Raw genomic sequence first — 27,275 nt, 5'->3', positions numbered from 1 at the left:
TCAGATCAGCGTCTAACTGCTATCTCCAGTCATCTTCTATCATGTATAATTATTACTAGTTACCTGAAAACAGTTTGGAAAATACATTCTGAATAACACTCACTAAACATACATTTTCGTTATACTTCATAAAACAAAAGCTCAACTCGTAGCAACTCAGTGGACAACGTCCATGGTCCTAGAAACTAATCATATACACGAAACCAATCACTTAATGGCATACTTATCTCCGACTGTTTGTGAGTAGGGGAATGACCAAGCGTGCTACGGTCTGCCCATCGTTAGACCACATATGTAAGGATCCACACAAACGTATACTATAGTATGAGTGCTTGCGATTACTTCGTTTAAAGAGTTTTAGGGATCTATTAATCCCATGTAAACTTTGACTCATTTAAATCGTTTAAAAGAGTAATGGCGTATTCATCTTATGATATTAGTTGGCAACTGAATACATTCCTTGATTATTACGGACCTGTAGTCTGAAATAAGTTTTTATCGGTTATCTAGGTCGACTTAGCATCTAATTTCAAATATCTTCAATGTGAAACTATAGCTTCTAACCTTATAAATACGTTATTCCTTTTTATAGTCTAAGTCATTTATAACAGATAGACCTTAAGTCTTTCGGTCTAATCTAATCTTTCAAATGTGTATGTTTCTTCATCATGAAGAAACTACTATTTATCAAAACTTTTACTTTATAATTTACATTTCTTCATCATGAAAAAGTACATTCTATCAAAATCAAGGGTTTCCTCATAATAAAAATAAACGTTTATTTTATCAAAACCTTTATACGAAAAGCTTAGTTCATGTATTAAAACTTTTCAAGGTTTACCATGCCCCTAAATAGGGTTTTAACTATGTAATGTAATCACAAAGGCGATAACATATACCTTAACAATGGGTTACACAATGGGTTATACGACTTTAGTGATCTGATAGGATTTCAGCTTACGATACATCGAGTATCATGAACAGTGCACGTACTTCGAGGTATTGGGAACTCGTCGCACCATGTCAAGAATCTGGAAAGCAAGCTAAGACATTCCTGCCTTAAAATGCCACCCTTTGCCCATTATTTATAGCTGGATTTGTCCACCCCCTGCAACTATCGAGAAACTGGCGGCTGTCCGTCGGGCCATCACTTTATGAGTAATAACACATGTTAATCCGTGTCAGCCCTGATAGTTATCCAGCAAGCGGCGTCGCCATCAATAGTTCGTCAGAACAATAACTTAGCAACACGTGTCACACATTCTTGAATTGTTATTGAAGAAACACTAAGTGAACCCTGGACAGATTATAGATAATCTGGGGGTTTAGGTAATGTTTCCCACGGATGAGATCTAGCTGAGAAGGTTGTTCTTCAGGAGACCTGCAAAACAGACACCGTAAGCTCGTCACTGAGAAGGGGGGGGGGGTTCCTCCTTGTGACCACCCTCCGGCGTGAGAATCAGACTAGGTTGCTCTGAATATAAGAGTATATTAAGAGATTGCTAGATAAGATTGAGATATCAGATGCCCTTACCATTCCAAGATGTTGGAGTATTTATAGCCGAAGGTAGGTTTCCTAGAAGGTACAGCCGGCTGAATAGTATTCCTGTTCTACCAACAGTGGACTACGCACAGGCCATACTGGTTGGTGGATAGATTACGGCCAACAGTAACAAAGTCGGCTGCACTATTCCACCAACTGTAGATTATGCACGTCCCACCTACTGTGGATTATACGCAGGCCATGCTGGTTGGTGAATAGGTTACGGCCAACAGTAACACTATTCTACCAACTGTAGGCTGCGCATGCCCCTCAGTAAGAGTTGGTGAGTAGGCAGCGGCTAATAGTGACAAACAGTACTAGAGGGTGCTCCTCCTCGTACTGTTGTCGGTGAGCTGTCACCCTGTGATTGGCTCATGGGCTGTTCTGGTCAGATTGTCTGTCCTATCCATACCTTGGTAGGTATAGTACAAAAGATCTTTCAGAATCATACGGACTGGCTCATTTTGGCGGGATTGTTCCCGCCTTGCTCATTCCTTCATGTGACTACTGAAGTAGCTATTGTCTTGTGCGTGTAGCCCTGCTGTCTGCGGGTAGCCTTCCCTGATGGCTTGTATCCGCAACTGCGGGAACAGGCGGGGTACTTCACCATTGGGAGGCTTTCCCTGCGTGTACAGCTTGCGTACTGCGCGTAAGGTTCTCTGAGCATGGTGGGTCCTGCGGGAGCAGATGGCCTTTGCGCAGACGTCCCTGTTCAAGGTGAGTCTTGCGGGACCAACTGGGCTCTGCTGGGACCTACCTCTTCAGTTATGTGTCAGCTCATGATTGATTGCTAAACCAAGTCGATATACTCCTAGCGGGCCTTAGGGGATTTTGGCGGTGCTCTGCCGGGAAAAGTTTGGCAGAATTACTTTTTAGTTCCTATACTTTCTGATTTAACTTATTTGGCATAAAATTTTCAGGGTGTTACATCCTCAAACCAACTAGCAGCCTGAAAGGACTATACAGACCCTCGAGGATTTGCCTTATGCATGGGTAATTAATTTGGGAGAAAGTCAGGATAATTACTTGCAAGCAATTGACAATATTATCTTACAACAACAGTTATCAAGAATTGGAATGCCACCATACAAAATGATTTATAAGAGACATTACACCAGTTTGTTGAAACTGAATAGAAAGAATTGAGAAGCCTTCAAGTTGTCAAAACTACTTCATAAATGTTGAGCAAATCAAAGCTTGCATGAAAACTACTCAGATAGACAAAGGTCATACTAAAGGTGTCACAGTTGAATGGAATATTCAGATTTCTCAAGCAAGGTTAGCTAAGTCTGAGGTTCATTAGACCATTTAGAATATTAGTAGGTGTAGGAAGAGTGGTTTATATATTGGACTTACCTAAGGAGTTAAGCGGGACTCATCCTATATTTTATGTATCACACATACAGAAAATGGGTGGCTGACGATACAACGTTTGTACCTTTTAGATGATATTGAGATAGATAACAGTCTGAATTACATTGAAGAACTGTGGTTATCATCGACTAAAAAGAAAAAAGGTTACACAACAAAGTCATTGGTCAAGTTAAGGTTCCATGGAAGCATCAGAATGGATCCAAGGTTACCCGAGAATCAGAAGAGAAAATGATAAAGTCTTGCCCATTTTGTTCGAAATGTAACTGGTTTCAAGGATGAACCTCTTGTAAGAAGAGCAGACTTATAACGGCCCAAAAGTTTTAAAAAGCTAAACTTATTAACGCTATGGTTTGGCTTTTAAACCTAAGACACCCGAGCTGAAAGTTTGGGAAAGGAGGTTAAAATCCTAATATCGAAAGAAGCCACCACACACAACATATCATTTCTTTTTCGTCAAGAGAACTCCTAGACAGAGAAAGTGTGTGCTTATAGAGAGAGAAACTGAGTGCAAATTTTAAGATCTGGGCTTTCATTAATCACCACCCTCATGATAGATAAGGGACAAGTTTAGTGAAGAATCATCCATGCAATATAGATAAAACATAAACCGATCATCATTTTCCTAAAGCTCGAGCTTTGGTTTGGTTAGAAGAAAATATATCTTTAAAAGGTCACATTTTTTAAATTGAATTTGCATGGAAACTTGAGTAATGGTATTTGGACCATGAGGAATCATAAAGTTCACGTCTTGAATCGTTTTAAAGATCAAACATTAGAAACAACCATAAATCAGATTTAGGGTTTCTTCGCAAAAGTGGGGTACATTATCGCTAATCAAGATAGTTATCGTGTTTGCTTAGTTTTCACATGAGCTATATGTCATACCTCAATCTAGGGCCTAGGCGTGTGACCACAAGTTGATACATGTTTTGTAAATATACCAGAGTTTAAGGTTGTAAAGAGGAAGACTTGATTAAAATATTATTATATTCAAAAGACGGGAATTAAACACCCAATTGGTTGGTACAAAAGAGTTTGGAATTATAAAACCATAATTTAATATCAAAAACTTCATCTGAGCCGTCAGATCGTCAATGGCTATCCCTTGTCTCCAAACACCTAATCTTGAATACATGTAAAATAGTTTATAAAGTGCGTCAGCAACACATGTTGGTGAACACGTTGACACAAAAATATTTTGATACTCAATCATCCCTCCAAGACTTCATAGGCCTCGGCCCAACATAGCTTAGGAAATAACCAAGTTCTTAAAGCCTGAATTACTATTATAAACATCCAGCTCAACTCGAAACCGCTCGGCGAACACCGCAGCGTCGAGGACTTAGCAACTACCATTATACACAAGATAATCCCCTCTCGGACACTACTTAGGTCCAGCCCAATGTGGCAAAGGCATTAGCAAGTGCGGTGCGATGTGCTCACCGTCTACCCATATATGTAACGATCCAGATAAACGTATACGATAGCCTGAGGGCCAGCGATTAACTTTGTTTATAAAGTTTTAGGGATACATAATCCCCTGTAAACATTTGAAAACTCCAGTTATAAAGTTGTAAAGAGTTTGGACGCATTCACCTTTGTTCTTGATCAGTGCGTCTCACTGATTTATGCTTTCTTGTTACCTCGGACCTATAGTACGAGAATAACGTTTTATAAATAGTAGATCAACGATCTAGCTTCAGACCTTTAGTCTGTTTGCATAACCTTTACCTTGATATTCATTTCTTGATATTCACTACGTTTCTTCTTTCATAAGAAACATTTATAAAATCTTTATATAAAATAAAGAATAATATTCCATCAATAATCTTGTCTTATAAAATCTATGTTTCACTTATTATATGATCAAGGTATGGGCTATATCCCCGACTAGGTTCTAAGTCATATATAATAAAATAATCGGGCAGAACCCCTACCTTGTATGGCTTGTTTATAAGAAATGCCTAAGCTTGGCGTGTGCAGCACTTCTACTTGTTGTCGAGTAATCGAGAGAATAAACTGAAAGAGGTTCTATTTATTGCACGTAATTCGAGACAACGAACGCCTTTAGAACGTCGGGTTTGTGGCACATATTTCTAGGTAATAGTGTAATTGGGTGTGATTGGACGAATGAAGATTCATCCTATGACCACCTATTTATAGGCAGAAAAGGTGTTCCTTCTTGTATTGCGGAGGACCATCATCATGTTTGTTCACGTAGCGCAAACGGCTAATAAACCGCTTTAGGTTTCTTTTGTTATTCGCGTAGCGCAAAGCATCGCTTCGCATCATGCGAAGTAGATCCATATGCCTGGTGAGTTGACAACTAGACCTGTCACGTGTCACTACGTGGTGACATGTGTCCTATGACATGTTGCCGCGTGTCGCTCAACGATACTTACTTCGCTACTTCGCGTAGCGCGAAGTAGTTGTATCCAATTCCTTTACATCGTGTGAAGGAATAAAAATTTTAGATTTTTCATTTTTAGTCCCTGGACTTTGGTAGCTCGTTACGTCTTGGTCTAACTTCGACTGTTTAAAAATACTAATGCGGCTTGCGGCGATGCGAGAGTGCGAAGTGCAATGTGCTCCATCAAAGCGCCACATTACACTATGCGCCCGAGCCCGTTCCTGTGCGCATGCGCGTTGGGTGCTTTGCCCCCTCCGCTAGGACTACTGAGAGTGGTTAGCCACATAAGTATTTTACTATTGAAACTTTCTCTCTTATAAAGAGGTTCCATTTTCTTCCTTCTTTCCATGTGAGATGAAGTTTCTTAACATAAGATGTTTATCTCGTTTCCCCATTGCTTATCTTATGAATATTTTTGGACCTTTATTTTTATAAATTTGTCAAATTTGGACAGAAATTTTGGGAATATTACATCCTCCCCACCGTGAAATGAATCTCATCCTAGAGATTCGCTAAAACAAATGTGGTTATTTCTTTCTCATTTCTGATTCTAACTCCCACGTAAGTTCTGATCCTCTTCTGGAGTTCCACCTTATCTTGACTAACTTTAGCTTTCACCGTTTAAGTTTCTTAACTTGGAAATCTTCAACTTGTAGAGGTTGTTCTTAGAATTTTAGATTTTTGTTGATTTTGACATCCTTTAAAGGCACGGCTAAAGTTTCGTCAGCTAGACATTTACTTAAGTTAGAAACATGAAATACATCATGTATTCCTTTCGTTTCTTCTGACAAGCATAAGCGATAAGTTTCAATGCTGATTCATTCTAATACTTCGAATGGTCCAACAAAACGAGGACTTAATTTTCCTTTCTTGCCAAATCATGCAACACCTTTCCACGATGATACTTTCAATAAGACCTTATCAGCTATGTGAAATTCTAACTGCTTACGATGAACATCTGCTTAATTCTTTTGTCGATCTCTTGCCGTTTTTAGTCGTTCATAAATTTGTAATACTTTATCCGTTGTCTCTTGGACTATCTCAGGTCTAGATATTTGATTATATCCAGTTTCAGACCAACATACAGGTGTTTTAAATTTTCATCTATACATGCTCCGAATGGTGTGGCCTGAATACTCGTGTGATAACTATTATTATACGAGAATTCCATCAGAGGAAGATGATCATCCCAATTTCCTCCTAGATCAATCACACAAGCTCGGAGCATATCTTCAAGCGTTTAAATTGCTCTTTCACTCTGCCCATCAGTTTGGGGATGATAAGCAGGATTCAATTGAGTTCCTAACACTTGTTGGAAACTATTCCAGAAATGAAACGTAAATCTACTGTCTCAATCAGATATGATTGATAGTGGCACACAATCTAATGATACAATATTGTTTACGTATATTCGTTCCAATCTATCCATAAAGTAAGATTCATTGATAGGTAAGAAATGAGCGGGTTTAGTTAACCTATCGATGATGTCCCAAATTGCATTATGCTGACGGGTAGTTTTAGGGAGTTTTGTAATGAAATTCATTGTTATCATCTCCCATTTCCACGTAGGAAGTTCAGGTTGTTGAAGCAAACCTGAAGCTTTCTGATGCTTTTCCTTAACTTGCAAACAAGTTAGACATTTAGTTACATACAGAGCAATATCTCTTTTCATTTCATTCCACCAGTAGTTAGGCTTAAGGTTTTGATACATCTTATAACTACCGGGATACATCATATACTTTGATCTATGAGCTTCACTCATAATCCTTTCATGTAATTCACCAAAAATTGGTACCCAGATTCTGCTTTCAAGTCTGAGTATATCGTCATCTCCTTTGATTAAAGAATCAATCGTACCATTACGCTTTTTCTTTGGAGATTTGGTTTTCTTCGATAGCTTATTTCTAAACTCTCTTTATTTGATCAAATAGATTTATTTGTAGCTCTAATCTCAAATCTCGAACTCTCTTGGGTTTCTCATGTTCTTTTCGACTTAATGCATCAGCTACCACATTTGCCTTACCCTCATGATAAATTATTTCTCAATCATAATCATTTAAAGTTTCCATCCATCTTCTATGACGCATGTTAAGTTCTTTCTGATCAAAGATGTGCTTTAAGCTTTTATGATCAGTGTACACAATAAACTTGACTCCATAGAGATAGTGTCTCCATAATTTCAAGGCAAAAAATTACGGTATTCAACTCTAAAATCATGAGTCGCGTAATTCTTTTCGTGTACTTTAAATTGATGAGAAGCATAAGCTATTACTTTCTTTCTTTGAATTAGTACACAACCCAAGCCTGAATGAGATGCATCACTAAATACAACAAAATCTTACGTACATTCTAGCAAAGCCAGTATAGGTGCGGTAGTGACGAGTGACTCGTCAGGAGGCTGTTAATCAAGTTAAAGGATAGAATTATAGTTGTTAAATCAACCAAATTTAGTGTAATTAGATGACTACTGTTTCTTGTGTGGTTACAGGTTTGAAGAGTTAAAGGATGATGTTACGGGAACATGGGCGAAAACGGCGAAGAAATCGGAGCTTAAACGAGAGAGATACGAGGAAAACAAGAAAATGGAAACAAGCTCCATCGTGGCCACGGTGCACACCATGGACCACGGTCCAACTGGAACAAGAAGACCAGCACCCACCGTACCGTGGGCTTTCTGGGAACCGTGGACCATGGTCTGAGCCGTAACTGCCGAAGTTTGGGTTTATTTTAGCCGTTTTTTCATGTCTGTTCACCTGTCTTTTCAATTAGAACTACTTGGTGGTGAATTGTGGAGTCCAAGACAATATTTTGGGTGACTTTAATTTTTATTTGGAGTGTTCGATTCGTATATATTGGATGTTGTATGCACATGTATCAGGTTTTGATTTTTGTTGTGGTGTTTTATAAGTAAAATGTATGATGGTGCACACAAAAGGCACGATGAAATGCTTCAACCAAAGCAACGAGCACCTTTGGTAATTTATCTTTCAAATACTTCTTATTTGCATGATGAAGACAATTGATTCGTATTGTTATTTACAATACACTTATGTTATTCGTTCTTGAACTTGGATTGATTATCTAATTGTTTATGTTAGTATAATCATGATGTTTGTGTGATTGTTTGTAACTTGTCTATATCGGTTAAACCTAAATTTGAACCGCGTGTTCTTGGTGTCATTGACAATTGAGATATAGTGGAAAGAATTAGGGTTAATAGTATTGATTGATTGTTGAGTAACAACCTCGCATTCTAGGAATCCGAGTACTTAATTCTTGATTAATCACAAATAATGGCATAGGCACAAAACCGAGATATTATGGTTCATCCACTGAATGTTAACAAGAGTGTTGAGTAATAATCTGAACCCCAAGAGGAAATGCTGGTTTAATCAATCATTTACAACTTTCGTGTTAGTTTATTTTAGATAATTAAAACCAAATCAAAATCACTTTGAAGATTACTTTTTGTCTTTTGCTTTTATATTATTTTAATTGCGAAGCTACATGATTAACACATATTCCACAAACTCTCTGTGTTCGACACCCACTTACTACTATCTAATTAATTGTAATTGGTTTATTTTTGATTGAGTCTTCGACCTCATGTCAAAATTTTCCGCCGTTGCCGAGGAGTAGTGCACAACATGTGTTACTTTTGTAGTTTTTATTTAATTGTTATTGTCAGTTTTACGCGGGTTGTGTTAGTGTGCAGGTATTTACAGGTATATGCATACGCGAAGCTCTCGTTCATCATCACCGTTAGCTTTTGATCCTGAAATCGAACGAACTTTTCGTCAGAATCGGATTCTTCAAAGGGAGAATAAGATTATTGGGTCACCAAGCACACAAAGCCGAACAACCGACACAACAATCATGACTTCGAATCAATCTTTACCACCAATGTCACCACCTATTAATCTAGAAAACTCACCATCCACTGAACCCATTACCACTACAAGTTCCATAAGTGAACCCACCTCAACAGCATTTAGCTTTCAATCACCATCTAGTCTTCCACCCTTGATCAACTTCATGCCCATTCAAGGAAAATCATCAAATTCATCACAACAATCACCTTTCCACTCTCAACATCTACTTTTCAATTAACAACCATACACATTACCTCAAGACCCACCCATAACCCATATTTCACTGCGTCCTAGATCGGGCCCGCATTTGTTTGGTGGGCCACGTTATGGCGATAAAAATGAAGGGTATGAAGAGAATGAAGAGGGATATTCAAGTGGGGTTGATGGGAATCAATTGAGGATTCAAGGGCAATTTGGGTATGTACCCGAACATCAACCGCAATAGACGTTGCAACAATGGGGTGGACCGCATGTCAATCAAGAACAACTGCAACAACCATAACCATTGCAACAAGTTCCTCAACAACCTCAATATCAACAACCTCAACAACCCAATCCCCAACCACAATTTCAACAATATCCACCACCAAGGTCTGTGTATAGGCAAATGGGCCAACCGAGAGTACCATTGGGGGTACCAAGAAGTCATGCCAGAGAGATGAATAGGGGAATTGAAGCTCATTTTAGACCGATCATCACTAATAACCCATCTCCGGTGGTTATTCCTCAAAACCAACAAGGAAGAACATTTGAGGTTAGAACCAATGCGCTCCAAAGTTTACCAAAGTATAAGGGTTTAGCAACAAAAGAACCTTATTTTCACTTGGAGGCATATGATTCTATTTGCAACATGATCGGGGGTCAAGGTTTTTCACCGGATGAGATTAAGTTGGTTTTGTTTCAATTTTCGTTCGAAGATAAGGCAAAGAGATGGTTTTACACATTGCCTTCCGCATCAATTTACACTTGGGCCGAGATGCAACAAATATTTTTAGAAGAATTTTACACGGCCCAAAAGACTAACGATGCAAGATGAAGTTTGAGGAGCTTTCAACAACAATGGGGTGAGATGTTTCATGAAGCATTTGAGTGGTTCAATATGATAATAAAGAATTGTCCTCACCATGGTATAGCTCTTTGGGAGTTGTTAAATGCTTTTCATGAGGGGTTGAATATGGAAGATGAGTGGGATTTAATGTCAATCACAAATGGTACATTCGGTACCAATTACGAACAAGATGATTGGGCATTCTTGGAACAAATGTCGGTCTCAACAAAGAGGAAGGCTCAAACCGCACGAAGAGCAAGACTGGCCATTGGAAGACCACAAGTCCATGCCGTAGAAGATGTAGGGGTACAAACCACTAATCAAAGAATTGATGTTTGTACAAATTGCAATGATTTTGGTCATGTGGCGGATGTGTTTACAGTGGGACAAGTACAACTGGAGGAGGTGAATGCACTTCATGGTCAAGGAGGAGGTGGTTGAAATTTTAACATGAATTCAAACACTTACCTCCCCGGGTTGAGAAACCATCCAAATTTTTGATATGGTAATCAATCAACCCAACTTAACCCCAATTTCCAAAGGACATCTCAAACTCACTTTATTCCTCGCCAACAATACTTCAATCAAGGAAATACTCAAAGTGGGAATAATCAAGGGAGTCAAGGAAATCAAGGTCAATTTCAGCAACCGGGTGGTGGTCAAAGCGGGTCTTCGGGTCAAGGTTCATCAAGTGGGAATGAAGTGATGGATATGTTAGAGTTGATGCAACAAGACATGCAGAAAAGGAATCAACTTGATGAAGCCTGAATGCAAAAGGATGAAGTTCGCGACAAGGCCATCCAATCATTGACCACACAAATGGGTCAACTTGTAACTGAAGTGGCAGAATTGAAGAAAAACAAAGGCCAATTGCTAAGTGACACCAAGGTAAATCCTTCTCATAACTCGTCTCGTAATCTTCCTATTAATCATGTTAGTGTGTTGAGAAGTGGTAAAGAGTATAAAGCTAATTTATCACCGGGTTTGGTTGAAGGGGAAGTTAAGGATATTACGGGTAAGGAAAGTGAGGATGATGAAATTGAAACCAACAAACCCACTAAACATGTCACTTTTGAGAAACCGTTACAAGTTTCAGGTCAAGCCTCAAATTTTAATGATAAAAATAAGGAAGTGGAATCAAATGTAGTTCCATTTCCTTCGGCTTTGCTTGACCCGGGTAAGAAAAATTTAATTTTAAAACGGGGTCCTCAAAAGGAGGAAATGTGGGAAGTGTTTAAACAGGTATAAGTTAATCTACCTTTACTTGAAGCAATAAAACAAGTGCCCGCATATGCAAAGTTTTTGAAAGAGTTATGCACTCAAAAGAGGCAACAAAAAGTGCCTAAACGAGTGGATTTAACCGAGTGGGTAAGTGCGGTTTTAAAAGGAGATCTACCTCCTAAGCTTCAAGATCCGGGAACACTTTAACATTCAAGTGGGTGATTTTCAAATGTCTAGGGCGTTATTCGATCTTGGGGCCGGAGTGAGCATTCTCCCGGGGGGTTTATATGACCAATACTACTTTGGTCCTTTGAAACGTGTGGAGGCCACTGTCATATTGGCCGATTTGTCTCATAAACTTCCCCGTGGAATCGTGCGGGATGTAATTGTGAAGGTAGAGGATTTCTATTAACCTGTGGATTTTTTGGTTTTGGATTATTCATCTGGTGACTCAAGTCAACAATAAAATGTTATCTTGGGTCGACCATTTTTGAACACTGCTCATGCAATCATTGGTTGTAGATTTGGTACTGTTGACATAGCATTTGGCAATCGGAAAATGCGTTTAAATGTTTTTACTAAAGTTGTTAATTCTTTGAGTGGTGAAGAATGTTTTTTGGCAGATGTAGTGGATCATTGTAATCCTCATGAATATGATGAGGATTGTGTGGAAGCTTGTATTTGTGATGATTCTGAACAGGTACACGTGTGTGCTTTGCGGCTGGAGGAACAAAAATAGGATGCTTTAGCCTTGCAAGAGGGAAGACCACCATGGACACATCAATGGGAAAGTTTGCCAAAGGAAATCAACTCGGATACGAATCCATCTTTGGAGTGTCCACCAAAGGTGGAATTGAAGGAACTTCCAAGCCACTTTAAGTACGTTTTCTTAGGGGAGAATGAAACCCTTCTGGTTATCATTGCTTCTAATTTAGAGGAAGAGCAAGAGCGGGCGTTGGTGAAGGTGTTGGACGCACGTAAGACGGCTATTGGATGGATGCTTGCAGATTTAAAAGGTATTAGTCCTACTATTGTTATGCATAAAATAATTATAGATGAGGAGGCTAAACCAACAAGGGAGACTCAAAGGAGATTGAACCCGAACTTACGGGAAGTGGTGAAAAAGGAGGTAATCAAGTGGTTGGATGCGGGGATCATTTATCCCATTTCAGACAGTGCATGGGTGAGCCTGACACAAGTAGTGCCCAAGAAAGTGGGCATCCAGGTAATAAAAGATGATAACGGTGAACAAATTGCCACCCGACCGGTAACCGGGTGGCGAGTGTGCATCGATTATAGAAAATTAAATACCGCCACCTCAAAAGATCATTTTCCGTTACCATTCATTGATCAAATAATTGCAAAAACTTTCTGGTCAAAAATATTATTGTTTTTTGGATAGGTATTCGGGGTATAATCAAATTGCAATCCATCCCGATGACCAACACAAAACCACTTTCACTTGTCCATATGGCACCTTTGCTTTTAGACGGATGCCATTTGGATTGTGTAATGCCCCGGCCAGTTTTCAAACATGTATGATGAGCATATTTTCATACAGGGTCGGGGATTAACTTGAAGTTTTTATGTATGTCTTTTCCATTTTTGGCTCAACTTTTGAGTCTTGTCTCAAGGATTTGGAAAAAGTTTTAAAACGATTTGTTGAAACAAACTTGGTTTTAAGTTGGGAGAAAAGTCATTTCATGGTGCAAGAAGGTATTGTGTTGGTTCATGTAGTTTCAAGTAGGGGGGTGGAAGTTGATCAAGAAAAGATTAGAGTAATTTCATCTTTGCCACCCCCAAAAAATGTCAAAGGGGTGAGATCTTTTTTGGGACATGTCGGATTCTGTAGGAGATTCATTAAAGGTTTTAGTGCAATTTCAAAACCTTTATGTAATCCTTTATTGAAGGATGCCCCTTTGAGTTTACTGATGAATGTTTGCAAGCTTTTGACATTTTGAAGGAGAAGTAAGTGCAAGCACCAATTTTGCATTCACCGGATTGGTCAAAGTCTTTTGAAAATCTGCGATGCTAGTGATAGCACGGTGGGAGCGGTATTGGGCCAAAGAGTGGATAAAAAACCGGTGGTAATCTATTATGCGAGCAAAACTTTATCTGATGCACAATTGAACTACACTACTACCGAAAAAGAGTTGCTTGCGGTGGTGCACGCCTTAGATAAGTTTTGTTCGTATATTTTGTTAAGTAAAGTTGTGGTGTAGTCGGATCATAGTGCGGTTTGATATTTGATGGAAAAGAAAGATGCAAAACCACGTTTGATTCGATGGGAGTTATTGTTGCAAGAGTTTGATGTTGAAATCCGTGACAAGAAGGGATGTGAGAATGTAGTAGCAGATCACTTGTTGCGAATTACACTTGAAGGTGTTGATGATCCGATGGAGATAAGTGAGACATTTTCGGATGAACCGTTGCTTGTTGTTTCAACTGCACCGTGGTACGCTCACTATGTCAATTATTTGGCCACAGGTGCGATTCCAGAATATTGGTCCAAGAAAAGGAGGTAACAATTCATATCCCAAGTCAAGCAATACATTTGGGATGAACCAGATCTTTTCAAGGTTGGAGCGGATCAAGTTCTTAGAAGATGTGTACCCGAGAGTGAAGTGCAAGAGATTTTGAAACAAGCCCATTTGTCGGCATCTGGGGGCCATTTTAGTGGTTCTAAAACGGGGTATAAGGTACTTACGTGTGGGTTTTATTTGCAAACAATTTTTAAAGATGCTAATTAATATGCTCAGCATTGCTTAAATTGTCAAAGAATGGGGGGTATATAAAAAAGAAACGAAATGCCTTTACATCCCATTTTGGTCGTTGATATTTTTGATGTGTGGGGCATAGATTTCATGGGCTCGTTTCCAAACTCATGTGGGTACCTATACATTCTTGTTACAGTTGATTATGTGTCAAAGTGGGTCGAAGCGGTTGCAACAAGAACTAATGATCATTCCGTGGTGTGTAAATTTGTTCAATCCAACATCTTCTCAAGATTTGGGATTCCAAGAGTTATAATAAGTGATGGTGGATCGCATTTCAAGAACTTTGCATTTGGTAAATTGTTGAAGCGTTATGGTGTTAATCACCGAATTGCAGCGCCTTATGTTGATATATGTTTTGTACGTCTCGGTCTTTATGAGTTTATTAATGTAATTATCTTATAATGTAGGGGCTTTAATGTAAATAGCCCATTCACCTAATTGTAAGGCACATTCGTTACCCCGTAACGAATGTGTCCCATTCATATAATGTAAGCTCCATTCGTTAACCCTGCTTAACAAATGGATCATAACGAATAAAGGGCTATTCGGTATGTGTAATGTATAATGAATGAATGTCTCATTCGTTAGTCTTAAATGTAACGAATGACGCATTCGTTAAGTGTTAACTTAACGAATGTAGTCATCCCCTATAAATACCCTGTAAGGTATTAATTAAAAAACAAGTTCTTATTTTATCTCTCAAGTGTCGTTACTCTGCCCGAATTCACTCTCAACACAAACAGTACACACAGTTAACGTAACCTAGCCTAATCGTATACATAATCAACGAATCCGTTGATGTCATCATAAGATCTAGATCCTAACCGGCTTAATCAATTGGTATCAGAGCCTTTCGATCTTATCTTCGACGTTATTTGTGGTCTAATTGTATTGATTCATCGTTCATTGAGTCAATACGAGTATGAATTGATCTGAATGAATTCAATTAAGCTACGGATAAATAGAGTATCATCATAATTGTAATTGAACTGATATAACAGTAATTAGGAATAGATATAAGGTAATTGAGTTTGATTATGGAGGTTTGAGTTTGAATTAAGGTTCGAATTGAGTTCTGATTGAAGTGAATTGAATGTTACGGACTCGTGTTTGATGAAATGGTTAATTGAAAGTATCAGTTGTTGTTTGTGATTGCGGACTAGTGCGATAAGGTTCGGATTTGGATTCCGGGCAGGTTGAGGTAGATTTTGTGAATTCCGGATAAGTTTGGATTAAGTTTTGAATGTTTGAAGATATGAGTGCTGATTCGTTAACTGTTGAAGATTGATTCGTTAACAACTCATTCGTTATATGTAACTGATCATTCGTATAGTCACATTCGCTAGACATCACAATCGCTAAACACATTCGTTAAACCTTTTATTCACTAATTCAGACATCACTCGTTTAAACAGTGTCTCATTCGTTATCCACTTTCGTTATTCTTATTCGTTGCAATTCACATTCGCTTGAATCCTTAACGAATATCTCACATTCGTTACTGTTTCTTACTCGTTATACCTCAAACTCGTTATTGTTCTGATTCGTTTAAATAGTAACCATAACCTTTAAGTTTTGACAAGTTTGGTCCCCTAACTTCTTAAACTTGTTATCTCATGGCTTCTCAGAATGCTTCGTACTATGCGTTAGCATCCCAGAATGCTTTAATGCAACAAATGCTGATAATGGACAACGATATTGGTAGTCATAACAAGTGTCCAAAACTCTTGAAGCTGTCAGAGTTTGCTCGGTGGGAACCGAGATTTCGTGCTCATTTGGGATCAGTACATCCAAGCAGTATATGGTTTCTCGATGATGTTTATGCAGCACCACTGGTTGGTAGTGACACAATGGGCTGGACTCCCAAGGAACATAAGCACTATGAAGCATAGGAAATCAAAGACTTTGAAAGTGAGACAAAAGCCTACTCAACTCTCACATTGGCTTTACCCGAGCAAATCTTTCACCAATATAGCACTATCTAGACTTGTGCATCATTGTTTGCAACTCTAAAGACTAGAAGTTTGGGAAACATGCTGGAGAGCAAAAAGACTCTTGTAAAATTTCAGTTTTGAAATTTTACGTTGCTGAAAAACGAGACGGTTGAAGAGGTGATTAATCGGTTTAGTCATCTTGTTGTTGAAATGGCAAATGTGAATCTAGAGCCGACTGAGACGGACAAGATTGATACCCTGAAGAATGCATTGCCACCTTCATATTCTACTTTCCTTTTCATGTTAACATAGAACGGTTACTTTCGTAACACCGAGCTCACTACCGTGCAATTTATTAACAAGATAGACGAAAGAGAATTTGATTTGAAGTGCCAGAATTCTTTGAAGGATAATCAAAACCAGAATCATTCTCTTTATGGTGGTGCAATGCCTGCAAACAACTCTTCAAGCTTTGTCCCAATCATAGCTTTCTTCACACAATCACAAGAAGAGTCAGCTAATGTAAATGGTTCACCTAACGTATGCTTCATGGCAATTGGTGCTAATACTGGTTCAAATGCTTCAAGTTCGTTGCCTAAAGTAAATCTGTAAGAAGCTGAACAACAATTTGTGTTTGTGTGTGCGTTCATGACTTCATATGAACAACTTGTTGGAAGCAAGATTGCAACAAGTGAGTTAACTAATGAAGACTATGACCAAATTGATCCCGATGACCTTGAGCTGATGGATCTCAAGTGGAACATGGCAATGATTGTGAGAAAGGTGAAGAGATTCATGCAGAGGATAGGAAAAGATCTTCCCACTCTTTACAAGCGGGTTGGTTTTGACAAACTGAAGGTTAAGTGTTATAATTGCAGGGACTTTAGCCATTTTGCCAAAGAGTGTGATAAACCAAGAAAGGAGTATTCAAGTCCACGCAATTCTGAGAGATCTTTGGGAAAGAATTCATCTGGGAGTGATCAGAGTAAGAAGAGTTCATCAGATGGTGAGCAAGAAAGGAGTATTCAAGTCCACGAAAGGAGTATTCAAGTCCACACAATTCTGAGAGACCTTCAGGAAAGAACTCAAGCTCTCGTGGCAAATGAAGGTGTAGATTGGTCTTAAAGGCTATTGGGAAATCAAGCCAACCTTGCTGTTGTTGAACATGTTGAAAACTTTGAAGATGCAAGTAGAGACAATCTGACTGAAGACAGTGACACCTCAGATTCAGAAACTGACTCTGATCAGAGTTCGTCTGTACAAACCGAATCAGAACACTCAGTTCTTGAACAAATTGAATCTTATGTCTGCATGGCTAAGATTGATGAGGTATGTCCTAAACCTCAATTTAATGTATCTGAAGTAAAAGAGACAGTAACTTCAGCTGTTGTGAGAGAGTGTGCTGAATGTGTAGTACTCAAAGCCAAACTTGAGTCAGCCCTACATCAGAACACTTCTCTCACAAAAGAACATTTCATGATCAATGAATGCTATCGACAGAAATCCAAATTACTGGAACAATCGGCTTTAAAAATTACAAAACTGTCGGAAAGCAATCATTATCTCAAAGCTGAAATTAACTGTAAGATTGTTGTTGTGGATCAACATTTCATGGAGATTATCAGACTCAGAACTTGTATTTCAAATTTAGAAAATGAAGCTTTGGAACTTAAAAATAAACTTGGAAAATTTCGAGATTCCTCGTTTCTTTTAAATGAGATTATTGAAATCAATAATTCTCACAAAAAAAATGGGAAAGCAGGTTTAGGGTACGTCGAGATTCCTCCTCCTTTTAAAGGAGATTACAGTAGCATTCCTGTGGTTGAACAAAACATAACTCTAGAAATGCCTACTGTTGAATCTGAAATTTTTGAACAAACCAAAACAACTCAAGAACCGGTTCATATTAAAAGTAAATCTGTGTTTACCAAAAATGAATTGGATGGTTCTATTGATGAGTTGTCTGAACCAGATGTAATTGTCAAAAACAAGAACATACCTGCTGACAATCACATTCTGTTTGAACCCGAGGAGTTTGAACAAGCAGTATATGGTTCAAAGCCCTCGGGTGATTCAGTGAAGCAACCTAAGGTAATTCCTAAAGCGAAGAGGTCAGAAAAACCTATGGTGATTGATGAGGAGTTGATGAAGTTCATCAATCCTCAATCTGAATCTTCAAATAGGAAAGTATTTAAATTAAAAGGGTTATCCCAAGTCTTTTTGGATAAGGAAGTTCCTTCGAACCTTCTAAAACCCGAAATGATTGAAAGTGTCTTTCAGGATGACACTTCAAAGGTTACCGAATTTGAGCAAAAATTCTATCAATCGAAATCAACTAATGTTCAAGCGAAACCTAACAATAATGTTTTCAAACCCATTAAATTCGTAAAATCGTCAGTTTTGGAGAATTCCTTGAATTCCACAAATCTTGAATTCTATAAGACTAAAAAGGGTTTAAAACATGAAGTTCCAAAGTCGGTAACTTTTGAGAAATCCAAGGTTGATACTCATCAATCTTTGTATACAAACAAGACTAGTACTTCACCGCTAAAATCTTTAGACTCTCGTTTATGTTTCAAATGTGGTGAACCTGGTCATATCTCAAAGAAATGTAAAGCAAAGGTTGATGATATCAAACATTCATCAACTCGAAAGACTGATATGATTCATAACTTGAACGAAAATCAAGTTGATGAATGTGTTATAATGTATTCAAATGTTAATCCGAAGAAAGTCGTTCGGGTTGAAACTTTAAATGTATCAAAAAAATTTGTTGATCGTGCTCAACCAATTTGTAAAAACACTGATTCGGGAATAATACGTGATGGTTACTTAAAGAAGAAAACCAAGAAATCCGTCACCTATTCTCAAGTACCGAATTCTAGTGTTAAATTAAATGTATCTCCGAAAGTATCAAAAGGAGAGCCCAAGACTGAGGCTTGGGCTGCCTTTTGTACTAATCATCTTACGATTCTGTGCAGAGTTCATCCAGGTCTGTATCAGGTCACAAATGGATACTTGACTGTGGATGCTCTTGGCATATCACCGGCAATCTTAATCTTCTGAATAATGTCAAAGAGATTCAAGGGGGTTATGTGGCGTTTGCTGGGATTAATGGTGGGATGATTACTAAAGAAGGAGAGGTTTCAAACAGGAAAGTGACATTTGAAAAGGTTAATTATTGTGAAATAGTGGATCATAATCTGTTGAGCGTGTCACAGATTTGTGATAAGAAGTATACCACTGTTTTCACAGAAAAGGAGTGTGTTATCCTTCAACCAGGATACACAATTCCGGAAGATATGGTTTTCATGCGATCACCTCGATCGAATGATATTTATATACTTGACATGGGTTTTAATGTAAATGTTTCGCCCTCAGCAACGTGTTTTGTCTCCAAAGCCATGGAGAAAGACTCGATACTTTGGCATCGACGTATGGGGCACATCCATGTTCGCAAAATGAATCATTTAATTTCAAATGATTTGGTGGATGGTGTAACCCTCAACAACTTCAAGTTGAATGATCATTGCGTCACTTGTAAAAGGGGAAACAAAAGAAAAAGTCACAACCGTGTAAATCAATTAATTCAATTATCACACCCCTAGAACGACTTCATATGGATTTATTTGGTCCAGTGAATCATGCTAGCATCGCGGGTGATTTTTATTGCTTAATCGTGATAGATGACTTTTCACGATACTCATGGGTGTTATTTATGGGGTCGAAGGACCAGACGCCTGTGTTAATTTATCACGAAGATCAAATCACTTTATAAACTGAAAGTGAGACGAATTCGCAGTGATAATGGAACTAAATTCAGGAATAATGTATTGGATTTCTTCTGTGTTCAGAAGGGAATTCAGTGCGCCGTATGTTCCTTAACAAAATGGTGTGTCTGAACGGAAGAATCGTACGTTGATTAAGGCTGCGAGAACAATGCTTGCTGATTCTAAGCTTCCCGTTCAATTCTGGAACGAGGCTGTGAATACGGCATGTTATACAATAAATCGCGTACTAACTGTAAAGAGTTCAAGAAGACAAGTTACGAACTTCTAAATAATCGTAAACCGAACTTAAAGTATTTGGAACCGTTCGGGTGTCCTTGTACTGTTTTGAAGAGAGATGTCGGGAAGTTTAATGAAAAGGCATTCGAGGGTTATGATGTGGTCTAAATTATACATATTATTATATAAATATTTTCTAAACTTTTAAATACTTTTGAGCGAAGTTTTTATTGAATATTATTAATATTTGGTTCACATGTGAGTTTAATGGTGTCAAGAAACAACGAGCTAGTAAACAATAATTTTTTTTTTACTATTCTTGAGATCAGGTGAATCGTTAAATGAATTTTACTATTGTGATTATAAATAATTCTTACCAAAATAACTAAATGTAGCATATTGAATTAAACAATACAAGTCACATGGAGATTAAAATATATTACCACAATGTTAAGAATCCAATTAATATTTGTTTGGAGTCAATTTTAATTACTTGGATGTTAATGCTCAATGCATGTTTCAAGTGGCAGCACAAAGAAATTTCAAATGTAATTAAAGCAATAAAAGGGCCAACGTGTTTTAGTGGATCATAAAAAGTTTAGTTGGACTAATCTGGCCCAAATGGAAGCATGCTTGGTGTTGGTTAGCAACAAGTGGGAAAGATATATGAAGGGTTTAACAATAACAAGAGGAGGGGGCCGCCACTTTTACATTAATATTCTTCTTCTTCTTGGAGTCCACGGTGGTAGAAGTCAGAAACCAATTATACGGCAGATTGAAGGAGGTCAGCCGCAAGGAGTGAAAATTATTTTGGTTTGAGCGGAGAGCGTTAGGGTTCAATACCTACTCATCCAAGCATCATTATTATTGGTTTGAATTTATTGTTTTCGCCATGAATTTATTATTTGAACCTTATTTATTTGTTTTGTTCTTGAGTATGGTTGTTGGCTAAACCCCTAAACCACCTAGGTTTATGATGAACTTTTGTTGACGTTTAATATTGGTTTGAATTTTGCTTTTGTTATGGTTTATGATTAAGTAAGAGGTTTTTTGTTATTTATTCGATGCATATGTGTGCTTGGGATTGTTTGAAGGGTTTTATTGTTCCACAGTTTCCTTGGTGATTGTTTGTCATTTGATAGGATTCTTTTAGGTCATTAACTGTGTGTTTTTGACTAGTTTATGGTTGATTTGCAATAAAGCCATAGGAACAATATTAATAATCAAATAGACCTAATTGTGCTGCTAATCTAAAAAGCTGAGAGGTGATAGATTATATGATAAGTCTTGGTTGTTTAAGATTGCTAGATTTAGTTCTCTGTAAGGAGTCCGTCTAGGTTTGATTTTTCAGCCTTTTTTATCTAGTCGAGTGAATACTTTAAACTACCTTTGATTTCCGCACTGTAAGGTAGGATTTCTTATAGAGTTACTTATCATAAAATAATTAGCGACCGTAAGCGAGTCTAATTAAGGTGATGTTTTTAAGAACTTAATAGAAATCCATAGGTGTCTTCCTGAGAAGGGTCAGGGGTTCTGTTCGGGTTTTCTTTAAGTGAATATTTTAATATCCCGGTTCCATAACTTAGCGTTTTCCTACTATTTGATAATTGATGCATTAGGGATTCTAGCCTAGGTGGTTGCCTGTCATCATTTGAATTAAGTCTAGGTTTAAGTCATCTTTAAGTCTTAGTGATTAACTTAGTATTAGTTTTTAGTAAAGCCCCCCAATAATAATAAATAAATAGTCGCGTCTGTAGTTGAGTCTAATTTAGCTAGTTTACGTAATTTAAAGAGTCTCGTGGGTTCGATATCCGGACTTATTTAGCTGTACTAGAGTCGACCGGTTCACTTGCTGGTTAGTAGTTTTAGTTAAGTTAAGAGTCTAGAATTATTACTTAGTGTCTAGATTAGCGTTTATTTTGTTAATAAGTTAATAACTACTTTTAGCACATCAGGTTACTTTTTGGGATACAATTCTCCTAAGAAGCGGATCTTCAATATCTCTTCGGGGTGTGTGGAAAAGTGGTATCACGTTGATTGTCAAGGTTATACCACACCTCATACTGGCAAGGGTCCCGATTGGATGTTCGATTACGATGGGTTATTTAATTCGTTTACGCCAGCGGTTGAAGAAATATCTAAAGATTTTGTTCAACCTTATTTGGAAGAACAATGTCTTCCAATTCCTAGTTCTTCTTCAGTTGATGTAACTGACTCTCCTAACATATCAGAGACATCGAACGATGTTTCTGAGTCTTCCGATGATGCTGATTTTGTTGATTCATCGTCAGTTTCATTAGATGAAGCTCAATAAACAAACGAGCCGATTCTAATTGATGATAACTCACCAACGGGTTCTTTAGACACGACGGAGGAAAATATCACCAATCTGGGTGATAACGTATCTGTACCTTTGAATCCTTCCTTAAGGATTCACACGAACCATCCGCAGGAAAAGATAATTGGGGATGTGAATGATGGGGTTCGCACGAGAAATCAATTAGCTAACGTATGAGATGATGTGGAAACTCGTAATGTATCTCCTACAGATGATCCGGTTGTTTGTGCTTATGTAGATTTTCACTCAACGGGGATTCTCAATATTGCACGATACACCTGCTTTTTATCCCAGATCGAACCGACAAGTGTCACAATGGCACTCAAGGAACCATCTTGGGTTGAGGCGATGCAGGAGGAGCTGCAACAGTTTATATGACTAGGTGTATGGGATTTAATCGACAAACCCGATCGCGTCAAGAAAGCTATACCGACGAAATGGGTTTTTAAGTGCAAAAAGGACGACCGAGGGGTAATCGTGAGAAACAAAGCACGATTGGTCGTTCTTGGTTATAATCAACAAGAATGCATCAATTACACTGAAGTATATGCTTCTGTGGCACGACTGGAGGCTATACGTATCTTTCTTGCCTATGCAGCCTATAAGAATTTTAAAGTATATCAAATGGATGTGAAATCGGCATTCTTAAACGGTCAAATTCATGAAGAAGTGTATGTGAAAACGCCACCCGACTTCGAGGATCCAGACTATCCAAAGCGTGTTTACCGGTTAAACAAGGCTCTTTATGGTTTACACCAAGCCTCGAGAGCCTGGTATAGCACGTTGGCTGAGCATTTGATAGCTAGCGGATTCAAGAGGGGAGCTGTGGACTGTACCTTGTTCTACAAGAATGTTGGTGATGATCTGCTCCTCATCCAAATTTACCTGGACGACATTATTTTCGGTTCGACAAACGACAACTTGTGCAAAGATTTCGAGAAGACGAGCAGATCAAGTTCGATATGAGTTCGATGGGGGAGATGAGCTTTTTCTTGGGTTTGCAAGTTCACCAGTTTGATTCCGGGATCTTAATCCATCAGACCAAATATGTTAACGATGTCTTGAGCCGATTCAAGATATCCGATGGCAAAATCCCTTCTACACCTCTTCCCGTGGGTCACAATTTATCACCGGATGAATTGGAGGATACCGTTGATCCAACCCTGTACCGAGCTATGATCGGATCTTTATTAGGTTAGTTAGTACTGCTTTATTTTGTTTGTTGTTTGAAAAAATTCAAAACTCAAAAAGATTTTATCTCTGCTTTGTTTTTATTCTCCAATCTGGCGAATAATCCAAAGACAAAAAGATAATGTTTGTTTACCTCAAAATTTTAAGTTAATCGTGCTTAACGTATGATCAACAGGTAACGGTTGATTTTTAAATTAAAAATCCATTTAATTTAAACCGTACCGATCTGTGATAGATCGGGAATTTTAATGTATGCAATTAAAACCCTAAATGGATTTAATTGATTATTTAATTCTTTGATTAAAACCCTAAATTGGTTTTAATGAATATTTAATTCCTTAATGAGATTGTATCTCATTCGTTAAGGAACTTTGGTAATTCGTTAATATTGTGTTAACGAATGTAAAGCCTTTCGTTAGTTAAACATAACCAATGAGTATCTCATTCGTTATATTGACATTCGCTTCCGTTGTGCATAACGAATGGAAGACATGTGTAATCAGTTAACAAATGGAATGATTTTAATGTATCATTCGTTAAAATTTTAACGAATGACTCTAATATTCGTTATAAAGCTTAACAAATGAGAGAGTTAATGTAATATTCGTTAAAATTTAACGAATGGAAATCTTATTCGTTTAAAATCTTGAACGAATCAGTTTATAATTTAACAAATGAGGCCATTTGTTAGTTCAAAATTTGAACGAATGACCTCGGAATTCGTGAAATTATTGGGGTTTATAATCCCAAGAAATAACATTTTCTTGTTCTACAGGTATGGACGATCACAACCATATGACATTCGTGAACTTTCATCGGTGTTTTAGGGTTAACTAATTAGTTTGATATTAGAATATTAATCGAACTGTTAACATCTAATAAAGTCAGAATCAAATCAATATTAAGACTGATGATTTGTGTTTAGTACATAATACCGATTTCCGATTATTTTGATTGAGGTTAATTGTAACCATTAATGTGAAATCAAAGGTTTCATAGAAGACATGCATCGTTTTTTACTATAAAAAGTCAAAATCCATTTGATTTTTGACCTCTGATAAATCAATTGTGACTGATCAGATTCGTTAGTCGTATAATGAATGGTCATTTCAGATTCGTTGATAGTTAACGAATGTCTATCTTATTCTCTAAGATAGCGAAATATAATCACACTCATAACGAATAAGGGTAACGAATCAAAGTTGATTCGTTAAAGTAATAATCAGTGATTCATTATGATGATGAATGACTTAACGTATAAGTATAATTCGTTAGTTTTTAACGAATGTACTTCATTAATAATGTAAAGAATGTCTCATTCGTGTGACATATCGAATGAGATGGACATTCGTTAAAAAGTATAATATTTTTGAATATTTTACTAATGTTTATTCTTGGTTAAACAGAAATGGCAGACGAGATTATTCAAAATCCTGTTCCCGAGCAAAACCCAGAGGATAATCCTGAGCAACAACCAGAGGATCAAGCAGAACCAGAACAAGCTCCAGTGCTATTGCCATGAAACAAAAGCCATAACATCTGCGCCTTTCTAGAGACAAACTTTGAAGACTCCCCGATCTTCGGGGGCATGAACAGTTTCTTGATACGCTCCAGGATATACAAGGCTATCTCTACTCATACTGTTGTTTATCAAGGCATTATTCGAGCCTTTTTGGATACCGCTATATCTGAAAAGACTGAGAATCAGATAGAGACAGTTATTCAGGATAAACGAGTGGTGATCGATGTTGGGGTTATTAGAGATTCATCGGGCTTTCATGATACAATGGATGATAGATGTGAGTTTGATCGGAGTTTGATTCTTGGATTGTTTGGACAGGTAAGGTATAATGGTGATTTGGGCAAGTCGATGTACAACAAAGCACACTTGTGTGAGAAATACAAGTATTTGCTTCACGTGTTGATACATTGTCTCGGTGGACGCAAAGGTGGTTTTGATGAGTGCCGAGTTATGTTACAGTCCGCGTTTGTTGCCTTAGTGTTAAACAAACCATTCAATTTCTCTGAATTGGTTTTTTATCACTTAAAGGAGAATCTCACTAGCCGTCACAAGTTTCTGATGTACCCGAGATTCTTACAGATGATGATCAATGATTTACAGCCTGCATTGGTTAAGGATCCAAGTGATGTGTTGAAGCTGGATCGTATGAATGTGGAAACGATGAGGCGTCTATGATCTTACTGAGGTCAAAGTCTTCAAGATTGACCGAGGTTTAAGCGATTGATCGGTCATCTCGCTAACATTGATTATGAAGCACCACCTAATGATCGTTGGGCTCATGATGATTCAGATTCTGAGCGTGAAGGTGGTAATGCTGGTGATGGTGGTGACGATGGTGATCTGGGACCCCAAGCTGAGTTAACCTATGAGCAGAAGCGTAAGCGTAAGGGTAAAGAACCTATGGTAGATAAGGGGGAGAAGCCGAAGAAGCAACGTGTCAGACGGGGCTCGGGTATTGAAATACCAAGTCAGTCGTTTGAGCGATCCACTCCACATGTACAGTACCGGAATCTATTTCAGCTGCTATTCCTACTTCTCCAGTACCTCAGAGTATTCCGAGATCTCCGGTTCTTACTATTACTCGATCTCCTACTCCTGTACAGATGCCTATCTCTCCAGTAGCTCCATCGATAACGTTGACTACTACTTCTATAGCTGATCCATATTTTAGAGATGTGTTGCAAACTGTTTTAGCACGTATGACTCCTCCACAACCAACTACTCCCGCTACAACAGTCACTCCTACCCCGTTGCAAAGACCTAAGCATTCTTTCATGGAGTTTAATCGTCCATAGGGTCCAATGCAACATGTTCATCCTAACTTTTATGGTATGTCTCCTCAAGATCAATGGTTTCATATGATGAATCTGTTGCATCTACAACAGACTCGGATGCAAGCAGACAGAGCGGCTCATGAGTTAGCACACATGAATATGTTCAGACATATTCAGTTCGTTCAACGAGAAAACAGGGAATTGAGAGCCCTTGTTGCTGCTCAGGGGGAGAGGATAGACAAACAAGATGAGATCATCCTTTAGCTCACGTGCAAAGATGACGAGCTGAAGAAATTGAAGAATAATGAGGATGATCAAGATGGTGAAGGTGGTGTTGATCAGCAACCAGGCGGTAGTTCTACACCGTCGGCAGGTAATCAAGCTGGTGGGACGAGTACGGAAGGTGGTGGTGAAGGAAATAATCTACAGATTGTGCCATACAAGGATTACATGAGAGCCAAGCCTATTGACGTTATACCGGCTAACATGCTTTTGTTTGTTGGTATGGATGGGATAGTGTATAGTATGGTGAATGCGGATGAGATCGAAGAAGGCGAGTTTGTGGATCATTCATTGACTAAAGAGCAAATAGCCTTGCTTCTGGATTTGAATGAAGAGGAGGTTGAGGAATTGGGAAAGAGTGTGGATGTTGATATTGAATTTGAAGAGAGTACGAATACAGGCATTCCACGCAGGAATGTGCCTGAATATGATGAAGTGGAGGTAGAGGATGTTACTACTAAGGAGTACCCTAAGTTTTATAC

This window comes from Bidens hawaiensis, unplaced genomic scaffold (genome assembly GCF_021521415.1).
Source record: "Bidens hawaiensis isolate Kalapana, Puna unplaced genomic scaffold, B.hawaiensis_p1.1 tig00014257_1, whole genome shotgun sequence".
Taxonomy (NCBI): domain Eukaryota; kingdom Viridiplantae; phylum Streptophyta; class Magnoliopsida; order Asterales; family Asteraceae; genus Bidens; species Bidens hawaiensis.
Note: the sequence above shows the minus strand (reverse complement) of the source record.